Genomic DNA, 24,006 nt, shown 5'->3' on the forward strand with positions numbered 1-24,006 from the left:
GGGAGGGGAGGGGAGTGGAAAGGGGAGGGGAGGGGAGGCAGCTATGGCAAGGGAGCTGCCCTGTGCTAGGAGCGGATGGACTGCGAGGAGCTGTGTCTGAGGAATGGCTGTGATTGGGTCAAGAGCTGTGGGTAAAAATCAAGGACCGGCCCAGCAAAGAGCACCCGGTGGTCGGAGTCTGCTGCAGCCCACCCGATCAGGAGGAAGCTGTTGACGAGCCCTTCTTGCTTCAGCTGCAAGAGGTGTCACGCTCGCAGGCTCTTGTCCTGATGGGGGATTTCAACTGCCTGGATACCTGCTAGGAGAGCAGCACAGCAGGGGGCAGACAGTAGAGGAGATTGCTGGGGTCTGCCAAAGCCGACCTGCTGGTCCAGTAACAGATGGACCGACCTGGTGTGAAGCCTTACTGGACTTGGTGCTCACCAGTGCAGAGGAGAGCGTTAGAGAGGTTAAGACTGGAGGCAGCCTGGGCTGTAATGAATGCCTTGATGGAGTTTGTGATCTTGAAGAATGCAGATCTGGCAAAAAGTGGACCAGGACTCTGAACTTCAGGAGAGCAAAGTTCTGGCTACATATTTTCCTCTCATGCTTTAGTGTCACCTCCCTTTGTGTCCACCACTGATCTGCAGTGGTAAGTAAGGCCTGAGTGCCCAAATGTTGGTCTGTGCGGTCCATGATGGTACTGCACGTGGCCTGCAGAGTGTTTTGCAACCTGCCTGTGGCCAGCCGGTGGGTCTCCCTGTTCCACTGTAGCTGTGGAACTGACAACCTGGATGTTTATCCCATCTCATTACCTGACCCAGCTCTGGTCTTTGATGGAAAAAGAGATCACAGATTTAATGGGAACTTCTCTTATCTGATTGTGATTCTAGATGACTACACTGGTCCTTTCTATCCAGTGTTCTGGTCAGACACAGCTTTTGTTCCTGAGGTGGAACCTCAGGAACACTGCCAGGACAGAGCCTTTGGGGCTCCCCCTACCGTTCTATTTTCCTCCCCTCTTTGTCCCCTTTCAGTTCTCTTCCCCTCCCCGTCTCCAGACAGTTCCACACATGGATTGTTGTGTATCAGCACAGTGCCACTGCAGGCACCTGGCATGTATGGCTGAGATGCTGCTGTGTGGAAGGGAGAGAAGAGTGCTGTGGAGCGATCCCTCCTTGTTTCCATCTGGATGTGGATATGGACGTGTTTGATATGAGCTGCTCTGTCCTGTTTGTTTACAGATGTGAGTGGAGATGAATGGGATGCAGAATCCCAGCTGGCTCCCCGGATGGAAGCTCTAGCAGATGGTATGAGTATGTCATGGCTTTTTACTTCCTTTGTGAGCTGCCAGCTCACAGCCCTAATGTCAGCCAGGCACGCCTGCAGGAGTGAGAGCACAGAGCTGCACGTGCGTGCCCTGTCCCTGCACCATCCTCTGGTACCATCTGCTCCTCAGATGGCACTGTGCCGTTACGCGTGACACAGATGATGGAAAGCTTTCATGGTTCTTTGCTTGCAGAAGTGCCTCCAGAGAGAGCCATGCCAAACCTGCAGCTGCTTCCCATGCCGGAGCCCCGCTGGTATCCCAGGGGTGGGCAGGGTGGTCTGTCTGGATGGACTGCACCAAATAGAGTTCAGTAGCTGGTTCATCTGAAACGTGTCCTGGTACATCCTGTTCAGGTCCTGTGAGACAGAGAGGGAAGTTGGTAAGACAAAGATATTTGCAGAGGTCTTCTCACATTCTACAGACAGTCACGATGGAGAATGCAGTATCTGGTGGGCATATTTCTGTCTGTTCACCAGAGGGCTTGGAAACCAACATTCTACGTATGTGGAAAACATTGATGTCTTCTGAGAAGTAGTGCCCTCTGAAGATAACGTCTTCCTGGTAAGAGCAGATATTTACTGTCCCACTCTGCTACCTTCTTTCTAAAGAGATCGACGGAGAGCCTGTGGATGAGGCTGTGTTTCAGGAGGGCAGCAGCCGCACGCTGCTCTTCTCCCATGAGGACACAGAGGATGGTGCTGAATCTCCCCTGGTGCAACTTGAGGCCGTTCCCTCTCGTCCTCTCACTGTTAGTTGAGAGTAGAGACCAACCCCCAACTCACCACAGCCTCCCTCAGGAGTTAGAGCGCAGTGAGGTCTCCCCAGGACCCTTCTTGCAGCAAGGGACCCAGAGCTGAACACAGCACTGGAGCTGCAGCCTCACCAGAGGAACAATCACTTCCTGATCTGCTGGCAGCACCATTTCTGATGCAGGCCAGGATACCATTGGTCCTCTTGGCCACTGGGCACCCTGCTGGCTCGTGTTCAGCTGAGTATCAACCGACAACCCCAGGTCCGTTTCCTCTACACTGACTTCCAGCTGCTCTGCCCCACGCCCATAGCGGTGCCTGGGGTTGTTGTGGCCAAAGTGCATCTCCAGTTGACCAGGAGGGCTGACAGATGATGGAAAGCAGCTTGGCTTTTCACCTCCACCAGCTCCCCCAGTACTCTTGGATTAATCTCATCTGCCCCCATGGACTTGTGGCAGTCCAGGTGGAACACAGGACTCTGTTTCCTCCTGAATTGAGGGGGTTTATTCTGCTCCCCATCCCAGACTTCCAGGTCAGAGAGCAGAGCACCAAAGAAGAGCTTTTTTTTCACCCTTTGCACTTCACATCTGTTGCACACTGCCATCTTCCCTTCCCTGAAGCTGCTCCGCCCATAAATGTTGGCAGGGGTCTAAAGCCACAGCCACCAGTCCTGCATTAGGATTTTGTGAAAGGGGTGCAGCATTTGGCATTGGGGTGCAACTTTTTGTTAAAAGGGTTACATCTTTGGGCCTTGGCTTCAGGCTTTTGCTAAAGGGGTTCAGCCTCTTGTTCTTGGGGTTATGCTGTTTGGCACCATTTGACCTTGGGCTTCTGCTTTTAGTTTTCATTTCTCCTGTCTTCCATCTCTATGCCTCTCCAGAGCTCTCCAGCAGAGACACTTTTTTTTTGCTCCAGCCTTCATGGACAAACTCCACTGGGCAGAAGAGATCTGTGCAGACACACAGCAGACATCTGTGTGTGCAGAGGGACTCTGCTCATCCCATTTCTCTTCCCGTCTACGTCTCGTCCCACTCGGCGCATTTTGAAGGGCTGACTCTCTTTCCATCTCCTGAGTCGTGCCTCCCCTGGTCAGCAAAGGACCGCTACTGCAATGGAGTCATCCAAACTCAGAGGAATAATAGATGTCCATTTATTGAGAGCTTTCTTAACAGCCAGCAACAAGCTATTGGAGGTAACATTGGCCAGTGGGCTGATTGCAAGGAATAATGTTAGATGTAACAACTGTAGGCAATGGCTGTGACAAAGAGTCAAAGAATAACAGATGACAAAGAGAAAAGGCAGAAAATGGAGAAAGAGGGACAGACAGCAAAGCGCTCGTAGATCCAGCCGCGTCCTGGTGTCAGGTACGGATCTCTAGTGTGATGGGTCGTCATCGGACAACGACTGACAACGACTCACGACAACAGTAGAAACTCACTGAGAAGTCCAAAGCGGTGGCACTCAGCCGCCTGCCAGCACTGCCCCACAGCTGTGCCTGTGCGCCCCGGGGGGGGCAGGAGCAGAGGAGAAGCCCCTTCCATGGGGACAGAGCCCTTTCCCCGCACCCCACCGCGCAGCCCCGAGCTGGGAGGGGCTACCGAGCACAGCGGTCAGATGGGCAGCAGCCCATCACAAACCACACGCAGGGTGCTGCTCGCAAAGTACGCCAGGGAAGCGTACATTGCCCGGGGCAGCACTTGAGGCAGGAGCCGATAGAAGAGCTCCTGGTCGAAGTGCTGGGCGTACAGCACTGCAGAGGCCAGCACAACAATGAGGAGCAGCTGGAGGCAGACCAGGATGAGGCAGATCATCCTGTGGGGCAAAAGAGAAAGGGGGCTGGGAATGAGGCACCCCCACCCCACGGCTGTCGATGGGTGGCTTGCTAGCCAAGGGGGCCATGGGCCCCTCGAACAGCTGTACGAGCAGGACAGGGCGGGAGGCTCTCAAGATGTACAGATGGAAAAATACTAGCGTGCCACCTGCGAGGACACTGTATCCTTGAGCCCCAAAGTAAACGACCACGGAGGAACTTGGTTTGGAGATAAGGAAGTAACCGCGGGTGTGCCGCAGAGATAGTTCCTAAGGCATGAAAACGTGTGTAGCCCATCACCTTTGTGAGTAAGGGGTAGTTACGGGGTTGTTAACTGATCAGCTTGTGGCAAGTTTACTAATATGGTTATGAATAGTCTCACTTTAACAATAAAGCGGGGTTTTCCTGATGCACTCATATCTTGTCATCACTCCCCGCGCGTCTGGACTAGCAAACTCACCAAATCTCAGGACCAGCCCTGGAAGCAGTGGCAAGTGGTGCCCGAACAGGGACCCGGGATTGAAATTAATGGGGACATTAACTGCTTGATCGCCCCACGGCAGCACAGCCCCACACAGTGCTGAAGGGGCCATCTGGGAGCCCTGCTGGTGGCAGTGGGGGTCCAGGCCATCAGCCCCCTGCCGGGAGCCCGGCTGCTGGCGGCTGGGCACGGGGCAATTAGGGGACACTCACTGCATCCAGAAGGCGAGCCCTCATCTCCTCACCTGCTCCTTCTTCTCCCGCAGGTGAACACGGGGCAGGTATGGTGGTCAGGCCCTGCTGCACAGCCAGGGCTCATGCGGGACAGTGGGAGCCTGGCAGCGCAGTGGCACAGCCCCCCGTCCCCAGGGAGACCCTTGTGGGTGGGATGAGGATGCGGTGGGCTCTGCCCCTTACCAGCTGTGCCTCCACCAGCTCCAGCAGCACAGCTCCAGGCACGTGGGCTGCCTCCAGCTCCATCTGATGCTGCTGCCCGTAGGACACAAGGCTTGGTTGGAGGGTGCCGGCCTCTGTCACCGCAGGGGCTCCCCAGCAGTGTGTGCCCACCTCAGGGGGCTGGGATGGGGCTGTTCCGTCACGCCACGTGCCAAATGGAAGCCGAGCCCAAAGCCCAGCAGCACTGCAGCCCCATTGTTGCCCTAGGTGCAGGCATGGGCTGCAGGGCCCAGTCCCACTCACCAGGCATTCTCCATCTCCAGCTCCTCTTGCAGGCGTTGTTTCTCCTGGCGCAGCACCTGGCAGACAAAAGTGTGAGTGCCCGTGCCTGCTGCAGCCCTCCTCCAGGTCCCCAGCCTGGGGGCGGGCAGCCCTGATCCCCTCACCCCTCCACACTACCTTGATCTCCTTGGTCTCAGTCTGCAGCTGCTTTTCCAGCTGGGCAATGAGCTGCTTCTACAGCAAGACAATGGCTGCACCATGTGGGATGGCTGTGCTGGGACCCATGGACCCGAGGGACCAGGACTGAGGTCCTCCTCACAGCCAGAGCTGTGAGGACACCGAGCTCTGAGGACGCGCCCCTGCTTCACCCTATCTGCTCCAGCTCCTATTTCCTGGCAGCCACTCTTTCACCCTGTGCTTGCTGGGATTCCTGCAGGAAAGGAGAAGAGGAGCGGCCATCAGGGCACCGGCGCTCCCATGGAGCTCCGTCCGACAGCAGCTCCGTGCCGCCGTCCCCTTCCGCCTCCTCCATCAGGGCAACTGGCGCCCACAGAGCTGCAGCTGCAGACCCACACGGGGGGACTTCTCCTGCCCCACATCCCACGGGCAGCACTGTTGTGCCTGCACACCCACACCAGCCCGTGCCGCTGCATCCACTCACCTTCATCAGCAATTTCCTGGCTGCAGCTCTGTGGTTCTCCATAACCTGCTCGTGAGCCTGTGGGAGGAGAGAGGAGCAGCGCTGGCACCGAGGCCATGTCCACCGCACATGTCCATTCCATATACTTATACTTATTCCATATCCTCATCCCATCCCATTACCATCCCAGTCCCATTCCGTATCCATATTTCATCCCCAATCCATCCCACATTCTTCCCATAGCCATCCCATATATATTCCATTTTTTGATCTCCCATTCCATATTCATCCCATATCCGTACCCCCACACCCCAATCCTATAGGGAGCATTGGGGGGGTTTGGGAGGGGCTATGGGGGTCTATGTGGGGGTATAAGGTGGACTATGGAAGCACGTGGGGCTAAACGGTCCAGATACAGGCCCAAATACAGGGACTATAGGGGGCTAAAGTGGAGATGGGGGAGTATTGGTGAGATACAGGGTTATAACATGGCTGTGAAGCGATACAGGGCGATATGGGGCTACAGGGATCTGGGGAGAGCTATGGGGAGGGATATAGGTGACTGGGGGAGGATATAAGAAAATATGCTGCCATAAATGTCCATAGGGGGCAAATAGGTGGGATAGACAGGGATACGGGGAGACAGGGAGCATTGGGAAAGCCGTAAGTGTCATGTGGAGAAACAGGCACAATGCAGGTCTGTGGAGGAGGGACATAGGGAGATACAAGGTTGTAAAAGGCTGTAGGGGAGTTATGGGGGGCTTGCATAGGCTGTAGTAAAATATAGGGCGTATGTTGTGTACAATCAGTAAGTGCACAGAGGTGCAAAATCAATTGGTGCACAGAGTTTTACGCTAAGTAAGATCATCACAACAGAAAGATAACAAGTGGAAAATGCTTACTGATGTCGTAGGCTCGCAATATTCAACATGACAGTAATCTCCAGCAAGAGATCCTTCCCCAGGGGCAGTCAGCACTTCAGTGGGATCCTGGAGAGGCTCCACCCCTCCCAGCAGCACAGGTGAACTGCCTTCACGGCGTGAGCCAATGTCGAGTTGACTGCAGGGTGAGCTTTTCTATGGCAGAGATCCGATGCATCGTGATGCGTGCTGGTACGACTCAAGACGAGTGACGGCCAGCGAACGGTGATATTCTGTTATGGGCCAGAGCTCGACGGTGTCACTGGAGGCACGTGGCCGTGAGCTGCAGGTCCATCCTATGCTCCATCAGTGCCATGCAGACCATCCCCGGGTGCTGCATGAGATCTGACAGTAGCATTGATGGCATTGCATTCCTTCCAGTGATCCTGAAGGCTCAAAGACTCATGGGGAGAAATACAGATGTTTCGGGGTACCAGGAGGGGAAGGTCTGCTCTCCAGGGCGAGATACAGGCTGTATTTCTATCCTTGGTCAACACTTGGGCTGGAACTGGGCACGTCCTGGCCACCTGTACCACAGCTTCTGGACGGATGTCTGCGGTGCATAACAATATCAGGCACCAAAGGAGGTGTCCTGATCTGCCACAGGCACATGATGGGGGTCCCTTTAGCAATGAAGATCGGAGTGTTGACCACAACATCAGTAGGCCATGTACCTGTTACTGGAGGGACTGCTGAGCCTCCCACCTCCAACAATCTCCCTGTGAGAATCCTTCTTAGTTTTTTTTGGCTCAAAGCTTGCTTCCTGAGGTTTTTCTTGTGATAAGACTCTGAGTGACTTGTCAAGGAGGCAACTGATGGGTGCTAACTGTGTGACAACCGATATCACTTTGGGAACATTTGCAAGCCCCTTCCCCCAGAGCTGCTTGCTCTGTAGAAGAGCGGAAGAGAGTGCTCAGCAGTGTTCACTGGCGGAAGATCTGACCTGTGGCCAAACCGCTCCAGCTAAGTATGGAAGGCTGGGGGATGATACCATTGTATCTTGCGAAGGCAAGATGCAAGTTGGTGCCTCCCTGCTTCCTCTTATCTGCTGGCAAGGCCAGAAAGATAAGAACAAAGGAGGTTCCTGCTGAGATCCCAGAGCCAGAAGCTGCCACCGCAAGGAGAACTGACTCAACCACCTTGGGTTTGATCTGTCACTCAAAGGAGAGCTGATTCGACCACTTTGGATTTGAGCTGTCACTCCAAAGATAGCTGACTCAACCACTTTGAAGCATTGAAAAAGGGCCATCATCACCATGGTCGTCGTCGTCGTTGGCAACAGGACAACTCTGCCTGACGACCCACCGCTACTGAAGATCAAAGACTGAACTACGAACCTCGCTGGATCCATGGTGGTGACTATCTCCCTCTTGCTGCCTATAAAGACCCCTTGCTTCTTCTTTCCTATCTTTTCTATTGCCCTCCTTCCCTTCCCCCATTACCCTAATTCATAATAGTGTCCGTTCTCCCCTCCCCCAGTTCCCCTGATTAAGATTTGTAATAAACTGGTTGGACCAACATTTGAACCGTTGCTTCTTAATCTCACGCCGGGTATATAGATAATAAAAGAACCTCCTCTCCCTCCTATAAATTGGAGCGAGACACTCCCCCAAGGTGCAAGTAGGCCACGCCACTGGGCTGATGACCAGAAACATGGTAGACACGTACAGTCCTGTGTTTGACTGCATTCAGTATGTCTAACCACATGTCCTTGTCCCAGATCGTGGGGGTGGATAGTCCATTCCTGGGTGGCCCACTGTGCAATGCAAAGAGTGAGCCCCCGGTACACAGCCCAACTATCTGTGCAGATGTTCAGGATACCATCACCGGGTCCCCTGGTTATAACCATCCACACAGCTCGCAGTTCTGCCCATTGGCTGCTCTGACCATCCCCCTCGTCGAACCAGATCGTCTTGGTGGCAGGATGGTACGCTATTGTTCTCCACTTACTCGGGTTGCCCTTGCTGGACCCATCTGTGTACCAGGCATCTTCAGGGATCGGATATTCTCCCTCCTGAACGGTACTCTTCTCTGGTGGAGCGACCAGTGTTTCTTTTGGTGCATCACTCCCTGAAGTTTTGGAGACAAAAGTCAGTTGAAAGACTAGAATCACACAGAGCAGGAGGGGGAAGTGCAAGTGCTCACCCAGAGACAAAAAGAAGGTTTATTCAAGTATTACAGTACGACAACCAAGCATTGCAAATTCCCTAGTGAGGTGAAAATCTGCAGTCAGTACAGGAAGCCTGAGGTTTCAGCATTCACAACAGAAGCCAGCTAACAGAAGCAATGTGGGAGCTGTATCTGCCTCTGCCCCTTCTCCCAAGAAGCCCAACAGCAAACATTTGTGCTCAGCTGCTACTTTAAAACACCACAGTCACTGTTCCGACAGCCCTCCTGCTACCTCTTGCATCAGAGCTGTGCCTGCAGACCCCAGCGGAGGCCAGGGTGCTCTGACTTATCCAGAATAAGAAAAATGTGCAACAGCAGGAAGAGAAGTTTGCACCTGCAGCGCCCTGCCCATTTATCTCTTCTGCTATTTGGTGCACAATACATGACCCAGCCCCACCACTCCAATTTTCCTTTCTGGATTAGTAATAAGGCAAGTAAGGGGGAACCAAAGGCATCTGGGTGTGATGCCAGTCTGCTCCTGCAAAAAGCAGCTCACCTCATACTTGGGGCCAAGTGAGAATGAGGAACACCCCTGACCTGTTCCTGATCACAATGCAAGTGTGAGCCCTTTTCAGTCTGGAACCCTTTGGGCATTGCTTCTTTAAAAACAACAGCAGCAACAGCATCACTGAAAGCTCACTGAAGTCCACAGACCAAATCACCAGAACAGAAACAATGGGAGATGGCAGACGTCTGAAGTAGCTGCAAAAGGAGCATTAGGGCTTCAGAAGGGTTGGTTAGTTTGGTTTGTCATAGCAGTTAAGAAAGCAGAGAAGTGAGAGAGTTTTATATTAACAAAGTTCAAAACAGACCTCAGAGCTCTGATTCTGGCTGGGAGCTCTGTGCACCATACCAGCACCAGCCATCTGTCTGCCCCTTGCAGCACTTTGCTCCAGCAAGCAGGCTGTGTACTTACTGCATTTTCTCTGCTATCTCAGACAACACAGAACAGCATCATTTTAACCCCCAACTCCATCTTGGATGCAACCCCTGGTTGTGTGGTTGTGTGCATGAAGTCCAACTCCTCATACTGTTCAGAGCAGGCAGTGCCCTGGATGATGCCACAAAGATCATCACTGTGACAAACCAACAGTAAATCAAAGCAACCGCTGCGTTTAGAGTTACCAACACAAGAGAGGTGCTCACCACACTCAAATCCCAGGCTGGTTTTGGGCACGCGTTCCCATCTTTGTCTTTCCCCAGGGTGAGCTTAACTCTCACCTCACTACTTATAGCTGTGAGGGCAAATTTATGCCACCTAGTTTTACACACCTAACAGTCAGCTAGCCAGGCCTCAGCTAGCACTGTCTAGGCTCCCTGTGAAGTTAATTCAAATAAATATGCATCTCCAGAGGGCAAATAACTGCAGAGCTGTGGCTCCAGAGAGCAACTCCTACCAGGAGCTATGCAAAACACTCTGATCCCAAATCTAACCTATTGCTGTAGTGTTAGAGATGAGTTTGCACTCAGACGTTCCCTTCCCAAATCACACTGCACAGCTGTTTCTCTCCTGGTGCTGCCTTCATGCAGTGAAGTCACCTCTCTGAAGCTTCAGGCCTTCAGGCTCAAGCTTCCTCAAGCTGCCAGCTTGGGATTCCATCCATCTTGGGTTCTACTGGTGAAACAGCAACAGTAGCAACTACAGGAGACGTGACAGGATTTAAAATTTAGAAAACAATTAAACAAAAAACACAACAGAACAGTGAGGTAATGGTGACCTAATTTCCTAAACTGTCTTTATGCCAACCACAACTTTAGGGTTTCAGAGACCTTGGTGCATTGTCAGCTTGCTCTAAAAATGCCTTATCTGCAAACCAGAAATGAGCATATCGCAGTTTTCAGACAAGCACCATCCAACATAAAATGGAAGAATGCCACAAACCTGCATCCCCCGAGTAAAAAAAGCCAGAAACTTTATTATTCATACCAAATTCTTACATACAAAAGCTCCTATGTCTTTTAAAGTATCTTAGCTCTTAGTCCATCACAACAACAACGCGTTACACAAATGGGCCCATGCTCAGATTCCTACAATACAGACTTAATCTTCAGTGAACTGTGCTAGAAAAGCGTTCATTTTACTGTCACTTTGAATCAGGTCATGAGAAGAGTGGTAACACTACAGCCAGAATGCTGAAAATCAACTGTGGAGAGGAAGTTTTGGAAACAACACGCCATAAGAATGACATGCTATGAAAATGCAGAAAGCTGCTTGCTTGAGGCCATGCTGCTGGACTGAGGCAGAAGAGGTCACACTGAGCAAAGCCTCTGGAATTCCCTGAGGACGGCACTGCAGCGGTGAGAAGGAACTTGGGGATGTTGTACACCCAGTGCTAAGAAGCACTCAAGGGATTCTGCACCAGACAACAGTTCAGGTGCAGGGCCTTGGAAGAAGATCTGAAGTGGAGCCTGTATAATAGAGTTAAGAGCAAGAGCCAAAGGGCACCGAAAATGAAAACACTGCAGGGCAGTGTGAAATGAGATGAGCAGCAATCCAGAGACCACTTCAAATCTCTTAAAAATATACAAGGTACTCATTTAATTACACATTGGACACAACCAAGAGCAGTTTTGGTTTGCTCTTCTCTTCCATGTTTCAGCTCGTTACATTTGCACATCGTGTTACTGTCAAAAAACAAAACAACCAAAATAACGTAACTAAGCTGGAAAAAGGACTGGATCAGTGAAGGAACAGAGTCATCACAGCTGTGTGCTGCACCAGCCCACATTGCACAGTCATGGTGTCAGCACTCAGCCACAACCCGCCGTGCTGCTCAGTAGAAGGGTTCAGCCCTACGTTACGCTGCTCACAAGGGGGGTTCTACTGAAAGCCAGGGAAGCAGCAGATAGGCAGGGAGGAAAAGCTCCTCCATCCTTAACTATGACTCACGACGAGATACGTGACTGAGGAATTTCACTATGATACCCCAGAATCAGTGAAAAGCAAAGCACGTGGTCATTCCTACAGGAGGTCCAGAAATGAAAGAGCAGCATAAAAAGAAAAACAGAGGTGAACAGATTTGCTTCAGTGCTTGCTTAACTCAGGAAAACCTAATTTGGAGAAGAAAACTGAAGTTTTTAACTGAGCTTGGAGGGACTTACTAAACAGCAGGTCAGCCTGGATCCAGCTGAGCTCCTGGATCAGCTGTTTTCTGTTGGACCAATCTCCTGTGAAAAGCCAAGAGCAGAAATCCAGCTCCAAGGGCTCAGAAAGAATAAAAGACATAGAGCCCAGGCCACCTGAATTTTTTTTTTTTCCAGGAAAGATGTGAAGAATAAAGTTGTTCCAAAAACTTTCCTCAGTTTTCCTTGTTTCACTACCAAGTAGACAAAAAGCATCAGCTTCTCTCATTTGCATTGAGTTAGTACCTCAAATGCTGTGGACCACTGACATCGTTTGATAGAAAACACGTTCTTAACACAGAACATTTCTTACATCCAGCCAAGCATTAGCAAAGCCTCTTGCCTCCCTCAGAATCCTCTTCCTAAATTGCAGCCCTGAGCTCCCCTACCATGCTGCTGCAGTTTGCCAGATGATTATTACTCAGCAGAACTGCCATGGGAACAGAGGAAGACACTTCTCATTACTTCCCAGCTTCTAAGCACACATTTTTAAAGTCAGCTGTTTTGCTTTTCTCCAGCTTTACTTCAAGCCTCGGGCACAGACATCCCTGGATCCATCTGGTCTTACTAACATTGCTAATGCAATATTTAAAGGCTGCTGCATGAACAGGAACCTGGGATCTATTTGTGCCCACAGGCCCCAGGCACCATTTATCAGTTTGCCTCCAGCAAACAAATCCCTTGATAACAACAAGGCATGTTAGGTTCACTTTTCCATTTAAAGGAAATGGGCAAAACTCAGCGCTAATTTTCCAGCAAAATGTGCATTTCATTGCTTTTGTTAAGCGGCTCTTGCAGAGACAGTTACCCAGCAGTGGAAATAAAGCTAGGCAAGGAAACAGACCTGCAGGAACAAGTCCTACTTGTCACACTGCCAATGACACACTGAATCACCGCATTCCAAGAGCCAGCTTCAGAGCAAGTAGGCACTAATGTGGTGAATCTCATGAAAACCAAACACCAGCATCATATTCTACGCACATGCATGCACAGTTCTGTCTTGTCTGGATTTGAGAAACAAGATCCTGAGGTGAGGTGGCTTAGAATAGCTTTTCTTCTGAATGACACCACAGGTACATTCTCCTGCTTAAGTACAATGAACAGAGTTCTCTCCAGAATAGCCCAGGCTCTTCCACTGTCACACCAGGCAGACCAGAACCATGACAACTCTGCACTGAAGAACTCCAGCATTTATTCCAGCCACCAGGAGTAATTTCTCCCAGTACGTACATTCCATAAGATCAAAACTTACAGCATTAGGAAAATCCTATTTCAGTCTTTAGAGAACGCAGTAAGCCTTAAACACGCATCCAGGAATCTTCTGATGCTTCACGTATGTTTCCACGTGAGCCCATGGAGGTACATGCACAAACCCCACTGTTTGTTAGCAGGACTGGAAACCCTGGTTTGAAAATACACCCAGAGTGTTCTGGCGCTAACAGAAACACTGACAGATCTCAAATGCATTACAATAAATTCTTTCTCAGAAAATACTGGCCTGCTAACTGTTGCCCAGGATTCTTGTCAGTCAGAAGCAGTGAATCCCTTGTCTCATTTACCATCTGGGCAGCACTCTCGGTTCATCTGAAGAACAGGATGTTGCACCATCCCACCTCATGGCAGAAGAGTGAAATTCAGAGATACCGCAAGACTCAACTACATAAAGTGCATATAATACGGAAAGAGAGAGCCCATATTCCAACAAGCTTTAGTCCCCCTGACAATTAACATCCAGACGAGCTTGTGGGTTTGAAATGTCACTGTTCGGCCAATGAATCAGTCAGTGAGATAGTCCAGTCTGCGCTTCTGATCCATCTGGTAAGGCATCACAACAGCTTTAAGTGCCAAGGATCTGTCAGGGTCTTTAGTTTAGAAATACTCATAATCCCATCATGCAATCCCATCCTCACCGTTCTGCCAACCAGCAGAAAAAAATGGTCATGGGTAAAAGCCAAAGGAACGTGAAAAAGTCTTCTTCTTTTGCTGAACAGCCGTACACCATTTGCATGAGCGCTGCAGAAAACCTGCAGAAAAATCAGCTGTCAGTCAGCTTCTGCTTCTGTATCACATCCTGACCAGAAGGGGGAAAATGCAATTTCCAGTGTTAAGAACAGCACTGACATAAAAGGGACATCGACTGGTATGCATGCCAACAGAACAGTGACGGGCTACAAACTTAAGGAGAGGTAAAACTCGCAGCAAAGTGCCAGCTCTTGCATGAGGGAGAGCTCTGAAGGAAATAGAGTAATTTAACTGGTGGGAGAACAGCACAGTGCGGAGCTCATGGCTTAAAGAACTTAGAAAATAATTAAGCAGGCAAAAAGCCATCGCTGAATGGAGACCCATCAAACACAGCTGATGTTCAAGCATTTTTGCTGGCATCTAGGCTTTTTTCCATTAGCACAAATACTTGTATTTTCCTTTGAAAACCAGCCAAAGCCAAGCTTGTCCTGCAATTGAGCCAGGCACAGCACTTCTCCCCATACAGAACTGCAGTGAGGAGCTGGCCGTGCTGGGCTTCCTCTGCCACCAGCTCTTCCATGCACCTTTCCTGAGACACAAGCCTGTGAATACTGAAACACATGAACAATTCTACTCAGCTGGGTATTCCTGTGGCTTGCTCTGGTAGCCAAAGTACACGATTTGAACCAAAGGCAAAAACCTCTTATTCTATCCTTGCCAGACCTCTGGACATAACCTGAGACTCTTGCACCTGAGAAGGGAAAACACAATAAAACTTTTGTCTTCCTCTCCCCATCTCAGAACTGGAAACACTGGTGAATATCCACGCATTAGAAGTTCTCAGGACAGTAAAAAGCAGCAATCAAGTTACCACATCCTCCCCAAGTTGAGTTTTTATTGGGGTAGCTGAGAAAACAGAACATCAAATAAGGTCTGGATAACAAATACAGCAGATGTAAGATATAAAGATATCATCAAGGAATGTCTCACTTTTCAGTCAGCAGCTGAGCTGCCTAAACTGAGGACATGGTTTAGTGGACATGGTGGTGATGGCTGCACTAGATGACTTCAGAGGTCTTCTCAGCCTTAATGGTTCTACAATTCTAAATTACACTTGAAAAAAATGTTTCAACCCATTCTAACAAAACGTAGAGGAAGAATGAACACAAACAGTAAGGCAATAGTGTTAGCACTCTTAGTCAGGCGTTTTGCAGATCCTAGCCAAGGCCCACCGAAGTCAATAGATAAGCACATTCTTACTGCTGTAACAGCATTTCCTTTTCCAATCCTCTATTTTCCTTGTGAGAGCAAAACTGGACCAGCTCAGAACCTCGTGCTGTATAGCTGAGCCTTCCACAGAGAAACTGAAGTAGTTTCCCAGTCTCCATCATACAGTCTATTATTTGCCAGCTGTGAACAGCTGTGCTCTGAGATAGAGGTTTCCAGCTCTCCAGATCAGAGCATTACTTACAGCAGCATCCCAAAAACAGGCCCAACTGGAGAGAACTCAGAGCGAAAGAAGGAAGTGCTGCAGAACACGGCAGCACCTGACGGCCAAATTTGTGATGTTAAATGAGGACTGAAAGAGGAGGGAGAGGGAGGAAAGGGAAATATGCACATACCACAACTCTGCACATAGCTAACACTGCCCTTCCAGAGTCCTTCATGGAGAAACAGCGCATGAATCTTCATCATCCTCATCTAGCAGGGAGAAGAAGGGGACTTTCCTGTTGTAGCAGGCGTAAAGCGGGGTTATCGGGATGTGACGTGTCAGGACCTCCCCTGCTTTGTGGTGGATTTATGATGCATGCTTTAGGGGTGTAGACGAAGCACGCAGGCTATATAAGCCGCTGTGTAGTTGCAATGAACGCCATTTGCCTTCCATCATGTTGATGTCTGTGTCGCTAATGGCCCTAGTCATTCGCTAGTCCTAAGGCAGCCTGACCCTTCAGAATGGGGGCTGCAACAACTTTCCCAAGATCAAAACAGCACTGTCGGGAAAGGAAAGATCACACAACAAGTTTAACAAGTTTAAACAAGTTTAATGGTGCTGGTATTACCATCCCTGCTTTTCCATCAGGAAACAAATGTCCTGTCACATAGTCCCTTTTCTGACACCGTGAAGGATGTTGAACATGGGAGTTCAGGGAAGAGGAAAGGATGGAGAGGGATGACAAGCCTAGAATCAAATCTTTGATGTGCATTTATAATGTTGTACAGAAACTGCATTTCAGGACAGAATGATTACTGATTTCTTAATGCTGCACATCTCTACAGTCCCCTCAGAGACATCAATCTTCGGATGATAATTATAAACCTGTCAGACCATGGAGCATTGTGACTGAGTGGAAACTTATCGCTATCTGCTGGGAAATGACCAGTGCTCTGTTTCTCCCACTCCAACCGCATTACAGCACGGCAAGCAGCTACTGAAAAGTACGTGCTATTATGAAGCAAAGTTTGTCACAGCCATAGGACACACCTCCAGCCAACTTCTATTAGATGGACTCAAACTGCTCCCCTTAAGACAACACTTAATCCATTAACGAACAAGTTCATTAGTTATTAGAATCCTTTATATTATTTTTATCATGGTATTGAAGCAGTCACAGCACAGAGAGAGGCTCCTTAACAGGCAAGGTACTTTCACAAACCCCTCTACACACACTTTTTCAGCCTGCTGGCCTACAGTCAAATGTTTCCACAGCTAAATAACTTTATTTAGGGAAGGTACTTGTGGAACATTGAATAACCAAACTACCAGGAAGACTCCCACTGACTTAAGAGTGGACAGACCGAACCACTGGAGACTGGACACTGCACAAGTTTGCAACTCACTCTAAAAGAAATAAACTCAAGTTCCCAAAGCCTGTACAAAGCACAGGAACGTGGAAGATTGTTGGTTTGGTGGTTCCCACCCAGTAACATCACCTGCCTCCAGCCCCCTGCTTAACCCGAGGCATGGTGCAAGGCTGCAGCCCAACACAAGTCATGGTGATCTGCAGGAGGGCTGGCTGTGAAGCCGTCGTCTCCCAGCTGCTGGCCCCAGCTCTCTGCAAGGCCTGACCCCTCAGCACAGCCATTTACAGACCTGCTAGCTCCAGCCAGTAGCACAAGTCAGCATGCACCTTGCCCTCTTAAGGAGCACCAGCAGTCCCCAGCCTTGCTCAGCCATCACCTTCTCAGTATGAGACCACGCACTGCACCACATTAAGGAACTGATCCAAGCTAAAAACGCCCGATTTATTTTTTGTCTCTTCACTTGAAAAACAAACCTGACAGAGAACAAGGCATGTATAACTCTACCTATATGTATGCCTTGAGAATAGTCATCGCTGACAGAAGGGCATGCAGGCCACCTGGCAGTCCTAACATCCTTAAACAGTCTTACAGAAATTTCCCAAGGGAACGAGTGGCAGCCCACAAGTCCAGTACCATTAAAGCATGCACAGTTTAAAACCTAGCACACACCAGATGTTCAAGCTCCTGTGATACTCCTGGGCTGCAGTTTGCTTCAGTGCAGAGCTGCAGTTACACCTTGCTAAGCACCAGGCCCCCCCATACCCAGTGCTGAGTCTCACTGCAAGCAGTGGGTAACAGTGCTCATAGAAACCAGGTGCAAGAATTTAAGAGGAAAGGCAAACTATTCCTCAGCTGTAAACTGGCTGTTTCCTTCCGTGCCTGAACATTTCATATACTAACATGGCCAGTCAACATCCCCAAAGCTTTTCACTGCCCAGATCTTGCCTACAAGATACAGGTCTGCTCCAACATGGGTATAAACAGATGGAGAACTCAAATTGGGAACTGGGGATCAGATCCCAGATTATTCATGAGGAAGTTCTCTAGCTACACAGCGCAGTATCAGCACCTTAACTTCCATTTGTCTAAAAGGCTACAATTCAATTAGTGCAGCAAATCCTTCCCTTTTCTGATAAACTCCCCTGGTCCAGCACCTACATATAGCCACAACAGGAAAGCAAGAACATCCCTAATAAATCTTATCTACCGAAAAGGTGGCTAGCAAACAAACAAACCAAAAAAAAAAAAAGTGAAAGAAAGCACCCTCCAAGGTACATAGGCCACAGAAACTAAAAGCAAAGGGCCCAAAGCACAGCACTTGCCATCAGCCTCAATTAGCAGCAAAGCAGGGTTTGGGAAAACAATGGCCTCTTAGCTGCTAATAGGGCAAGGATGAAATCGCAGAATTAAAAACAAAATCCTCCCACACACATTGATATTCAGTGGCAATTACGTTTCAGCTTAAAGTCAGCCAACATGCATCATACTGCAGCAGCTCTTAGAGCCATCTAGTTCACAATTGGAAATGGATTACATCATCACAGCTCCACCATCCACACAGTGCAGAGAAAACTGTCAAACAAAATCACAAAATGGTTCTTGTAAGGTAGCCCCCTTCAGCGTAAGGATTTGACCTATTTTATTACTAAATTATTGCTCTCACACAAGTTTCCATCACAGATATCTATCAGTGCTGACATTTTTACACCAGTGAGGTATTCTCAGATATGTACCCTCTTCTTCCCCATCTCAAAGATGTATTGGACAGATTTGCCCCTCTGGGTACCTCCTGATGGCTGCATCCCTCACCCAGGAAGACCAAACAGAGGCCCACAAGCAAGGCTGGCCCGTGGAGCAATGTGCCAGCCCCATGGCCCTAGCACAGCCCTTCTGGGGTGTCCTGGCACTTGCTGTGCCCACACTGAAGCCTGCAAGTGCCTCTTTTCCAGCTTTTACTCCAAAGGCAACCACCCCATCATGTCTCTGCTGGCCAAGAAGAAGCAGCTGGCCCAGGTGAGTGAGGCAGAGTCCTGCCACTAACAGCACTGCCTGGAGGGCAATGGGGCAGCGAGCAGCACTCACCCCAACCCAGAGCCCAGACAGCTGGCAGCCAACCCCCACTTCAAGGAGCAGAGGAGCCCAGAGACACAAGGATTGAAGGACACATCCAGGGGAGGCTGGAGTGAGGCAGGACCCATCGCAGTGCTCCCCTGGGAGGACAGACAGACAGCCTTACCCAAGAGCTGAGGCTGCACCCGCTGTCTTCACCGGCTTCTTTCATACATAATGCAATAAGGTGCTGAAACACATCAGCTGCCACCCCTTTGGGGGATACTTCTCCAACTTGAAGGATTTCTTGGAACCACAACTGGAGAACATGGAGGACGACTGGGAGCAGCCCAAGACCTGTGAACCAAAGCGTGGAGCAGAGAAAGCCTGCAGCCAGCCACCTCTGCTGCTGTCAAAGCCTGCTGGGTGCCCCCTGGGGCCGGCTTCAGCCCACTGACACAGAGCCCCATACCACCCACAGCCAAGTGGAACCAGGATGAGGCAGCCTTGGGCCTGCAGGCTGTTTCCCCCTTTGTCCGTGAAACTGAAGGCAGGAGCAACGGCACTGGCTCACCCAGGGGCCACCAAGAATTGGCCAAACACAAAGCCATCATTTCCAGACCCAGCCATGCCATTCCACTCTCACCCCAGTGCCTCAGCCCCAAACATTTACAAGGGAGAGATGCCGCATTTCCTGATGAACTTCAGCAACTCCAGAGCACCTAAAAAATCAGGCAGCCCCACCAAAGCCATCTCTCTCCATTATCCCCTTTGTTATCCCTGTTTTCCCCAGCCCTGCGACAGCCAGCTTGAGCAGCCCTCAAACCCCAGGCACCACCAACATCCCACAAGGGCTCACTGCAGCATCAGCTCTACCCCATGGCGATGTGGCACAGCCAGCACACCTACAGCACTCCACACACCTCCACTTTCCAATGCAGAACCAAGCTGCTGCTTTGCTCTGGATCGGCCCTGGCCCCTCGGAGAGGCAGGCAGTGGGATGCGGCAGCACTGGGATGCTGTCAGAGCTGCTGTGTCCCATGGCCAAAATGAGCTGGACCGTGTCATTTTTTAAAAAGATAAGGGAGCAGAATGAGTTGCAGAGGTTTTCTTGCTAGAGATGCTGTGCCCCCGTGCAGTTTTGTGGAGCCAACACAAACACATAGTGGATGTTCCCATCTTGCCATGCTGTGCCCAGGATGTCCTGCAGCTCCTTGGTACAAACCCCCTGCTCCCTCCTACAAAACCACGCCATTCTAGTTCTGAAGTATGCTGCCTTATAGCAGGGGCTACTGAGGTTATAAAGGGCTCAGGACAGCAGCAACCATGGGAAGCACAGTGGCTGCTTCGAAATGGGTGCTGGAGAGTAGCATCCAAAACAAACCTCACTGGATGGTCCCAGCTGGTGGTGTGTGGGGTGTGCTTGATTCCTGGAATTAGGGCTAGGTTGCAGGGTGTAATGGGAACTACTGAATCACGGCCTGAACCTCTGATTGATCACCTGAGGCGAGCCATGAGTCAGCCAGAGGAGCACAGGTGAAGGCAATTCACCTCTGCTGCCGGAAGAGGTGGAGCCAGGCTCCACACCTCCTAGACCTATTTAAGAGCTGGCTACCAGAGGGGAAAGATCTCTTCTGGAGATCGCCTCTTTCGGTGTTTTGTGGTGAGCCCAGCCAAAGGGTAAGCCTCCCATTTTGTTCTCTTTTGTTATCATTGCCCACTTTGCCTAACTCTCTTGATTATATTGTAACATCTTGATATCCACTGATTATACAATTGTAACATCTTGATATCCATTGATTATACACAGGGGAAAAACAGTTTCACCTTAGCAGGTGTGTTTCCTGCACAAACTGAGACTTACCTCTGTTTTTTGTTTTTTTTTCTACGCTGTTTTTGGCATCTTTATTCCAGCCCCAGGGTTCACAGCTGTTTCCTGGAGCATCCATGTGTCCCAGTGTTGGTGCCACAGGCTGAAATCAATGTGCAGCGATGGCACGGAGAGGTCTCCTTGCTCTGGAACCTACCACAGACAGACAGCACCTGGGATGCCATCTGTGGAGAGAAGAGGAGCACTCTTGGTGGAAGCCAGATGACCCAGGACCACTCCTGAGGAACCTGCAAACCAGCACAGAACTGTAGAGCACATCCCCAGCTGCTTTTTGCCTCTGCAAGGTCCCACTGAGCCACTGCAAATGACCCAAAATCTTTGCTGCAGCCTCAGGACTTACTTCTCTTGCGCCAGCTGCTCCCCACAACTGTGGGGTGTTCTGGGCACCCCACTGTGAGCTGTAAAATGGATGGAGCAAAGAGATGCTCATCCCTAAAGGGGTACTTGCTCATCCACAAAAAGTGAAAAGAAACACAGCAGGTGCAGGGGTAAATCAGCTCTGAAGGACCACTTCTGCTGTGTCCGTGGAAAGGGAAGGACTTGGGATAGAAAGTAGAAAAAAAGACTTATCCCCAGGTAGCACTGGTCACTCTATGCTGCTCTAAGGGTTAGACTAGGTGAGAAGAGTTCTCACTGCTTCTGAAATAGGTCAGACCAGCTTCATAAAGCATCACAGACCCAGCCAATTCTGCATCCTCCAGTGTGCACCACAGAAAGGCATTAAATGTGTGGCAGTGTCCAGGCACGTTTTGCCCCAAGAGCCCTGACATCAAAGAAGAGAAATTGTGACTACAGCCTGTGAGATACAGCTGGGCTGCTTAAGAACACTGAATAGCGACAGCTGACCCACACCTCTATGAGTCGTGTCCACAGCTCCCTCAGATGCTAGAGTAAAGCTCAGGCTCACCCAGGCTGTGTCTTTCCCTGAACTGCTCCCTTTCGCAGTGAAAGCTGGCAGAGCTAGGCCCACGGCCACCTCTTACCTCCTGAGCTGGTCGCAGGGTCCCTCAGTCAAGCGCAGGGCAGGAAGGAAGCTGAGACCCTTATAGGACCTCTATAGCTGAGACTCTTACAGGTCGTTTCCAACCTTGCAATTCTATGATTCAGTCGGTTCCTTGCTGCTCACTCCCATCAGAAAGGTCCATGCACTCCTTGGGAAGCACAATGCCACCTGGGGAAAAGAGAAAGCAGGAACAGGCCACGCAGGTGGCTATCACCCAGCAGAAGGCCAGATCCTTCCGCCTGATATCTACTCCTCTTTCCAGTCCTGATGTGGCCTAGAGGATGCAGAAGTATCGGTGGTTAGAAGCAGGACTCAGGGAAGGATCTGTAGAATCGGAGCTGATTCAGCTCTCCAGCCTGGCAAAGGAGCAGAGCTGTAGGGCTGCCATGAGCTGCAGGACTGCCCTGCTGTCATTTGGGTGGTGAAGCTGAAACCACCTGGCTGGTAAAGTCCCATCTTGCTGACTTATCCATAGAACCCCAGGGAAAGAGAGACAAGCTCTGGGCTGAGAAGGGCTTGGGATACTGGTCCAGGAAAAGGGTGCAGCTCACAACTGTTGCTCAGCATCTCCAGAGGACCACTACTCACCATCAAGATGCTGTGAAGTCCAGTGCACAAGGCAGCAGTGAGACAGGGAGGTCACAGCGAGTTGCCCAACAGCTGGGCAACATCTGCAGGTGGCACATGGACAGTGCAGGACGGGTGGTGCAGTGGAATTGCCAGGTCACAGCCTGAACCACTGCACGAGCACACGAGTACCTCAAGTGGGGGGAGTCTTCCTCTCTCTCCATCTCAGCAGTGCTCCCAGCAGCACACATACAGTCAGCCTGCACAGGTCTCCTCCCCTCACCCCTCAGCCCCCTTTCACCTTTCAGCACACCATAGTTCAAACGCAGAAGGGCTGCATTCCTCAGCTCACCACTTTCTGCCAAACTGCTGCTGGGAGGGATGAGTCGATTCCTCTTTCTTTGATATCCTGTTCTATAGCACCTATATCTCAAATAAAGGCTCTGTCATCACCTTGTTTGCTTTACAGGTGGGAAGGGGCAGAGGAGGTCTGTAACAATCAGAATGATCAATGCAGTGGAAGGAGGTGTAACCACAAAGGGACTAGCGCAACAGAAGGGTGTTACAAAGACAAAGTGCTCACCTGTCTCTGAAGATCCAGGCTCACAGGGAAAACTCCACAAGGGAGGGATCTCCAACCAGAGATCCTTGCCCACTGCAGGGTCAGCCCTTCAATGAGGTCTAAGAGAGGTGCAGCCAGGCTCCCCTCATTCCATCATACAACTGAACTGCCCTCACCTGTGCTCCCAGGGCTGACTGGGTCCTTTCCCCAGATGCTCCATCAGTGGATCAGGCCCTGACTAAACACTCACCAGACAGCATTTCTCAAGAAATAACAGCCAAAGGGGGAAATGCTTATTCCCCTGCTGTTTTCCAGCTGCCTGTAACAATCCCACCTCTGCTGTGCTGACAACAGGATCTTCTCATGAGCCAGCAGGATGAGGAAGTGAGCAGAGGTTTTGGAAATGTGCCTGCTGTCAGGGTGGGAGTTTGGGCCCACCCCAGCACCATGCATTTCCACCACACGACATGGGAGGTGGCAAAGGTGTTGGAGCCAGTGGAGAGCTGGTGGAGGAGGAGAAGCTTGGATGCCTGGCAATTTGAGGGGACATGAGGTAGCAGCACCCATCACAGCCATGGGCAGCACAGACAGATGGCGCTGGACATGACGTACAGGGCCTTCATGACTGGAGCTTCAGGGGCTGGCCGTGGTCACTGTGGAGAAGGGAAGAGTGTGGTCAGCAATTGTGGAGACAGGGCACCTACCCTGGGCTGCAGCCCCTACAGCAGAGTTGCAGGGTTTCAGGCTGCACAAAAAACCCTCTAATTTTGTCTTTAGCGTGACTCAAAAACAAACCCCAGCACTGTCACAGCCTGGGCAGAGCACAGCAAAGGAACCCTAAACCTGTCAGCTCCCTTCCTACACCCCTCAGATCACTCAAAGATCTCTCTCTCTCTTCAGCAATCCCACCCTTTCCCAAGGAGGCAAGAACCAAAGGGCTCTTCCTTAGGTCAAGAACTCTCCATCTCAAAGCTCTCAAACACCTCAGGCATCTTCAGCTTTGTCATACCAGCAGTGAAGTGCATGCACCCACCTGCCACAGCTTGGCAAGAAGACACCACTCCCTGCTGAATTACCTGATGGGTCAGATATGTCACAAGCAACGCCTTGTTTACTGGCTTGTATAGCCACCATGAGTCCCACTCTTGTGGAATTCACTACAAAAGACAAAGATGAGATTTGGCTGAATTTCCTGGGGTGAAACCAACCATTAGGATAGCCCAGGTTGTTCTTTCATCGCAGTAGAGACGAGATGAAATGGTGTGGTCACTGCCATCACCCCTGTTCGAGAC

General features: G+C 50.4%; 1 long non-coding RNA gene and 1 pseudogene across 1 annotated transcript; one reads left to right on the forward strand and one right to left on the reverse strand.

The window, feature by feature from the left end:
- The first annotated feature begins 18,499 nt into the window (after window positions 1-18,499).
- LOC122171171 lies at window positions 18,500-19,744 on the forward strand (annotated as a pseudogene).
- A 1,049-nt stretch (window positions 19,745-20,793) lies between these two features.
- LOC122171172 lies at window positions 20,794-24,000 on the reverse strand. Its single transcript, XR_006171923.1, has 3 exons — window positions 23,791-24,000; window positions 21,566-23,367; window positions 20,794-20,880 (listed from the first exon to the last, which is right to left on the reverse strand). It is a non-coding gene; the product is annotated as an uncharacterized LOC122171172 (long non-coding RNA).
- Window positions 24,001-24,006: the final 6 nt, after the last annotated feature.

The sequence above is a fragment of the Centrocercus urophasianus genome, unplaced genomic scaffold (genome assembly GCF_019232065.1).
Source record: "Centrocercus urophasianus isolate 14NV4802_14NV808 unplaced genomic scaffold, USGS_Curo_1.0 seq_84, whole genome shotgun sequence".
In the NCBI taxonomy this organism is placed as follows: Eukaryota; Metazoa; Chordata; class Aves; order Galliformes; family Phasianidae; genus Centrocercus; species Centrocercus urophasianus.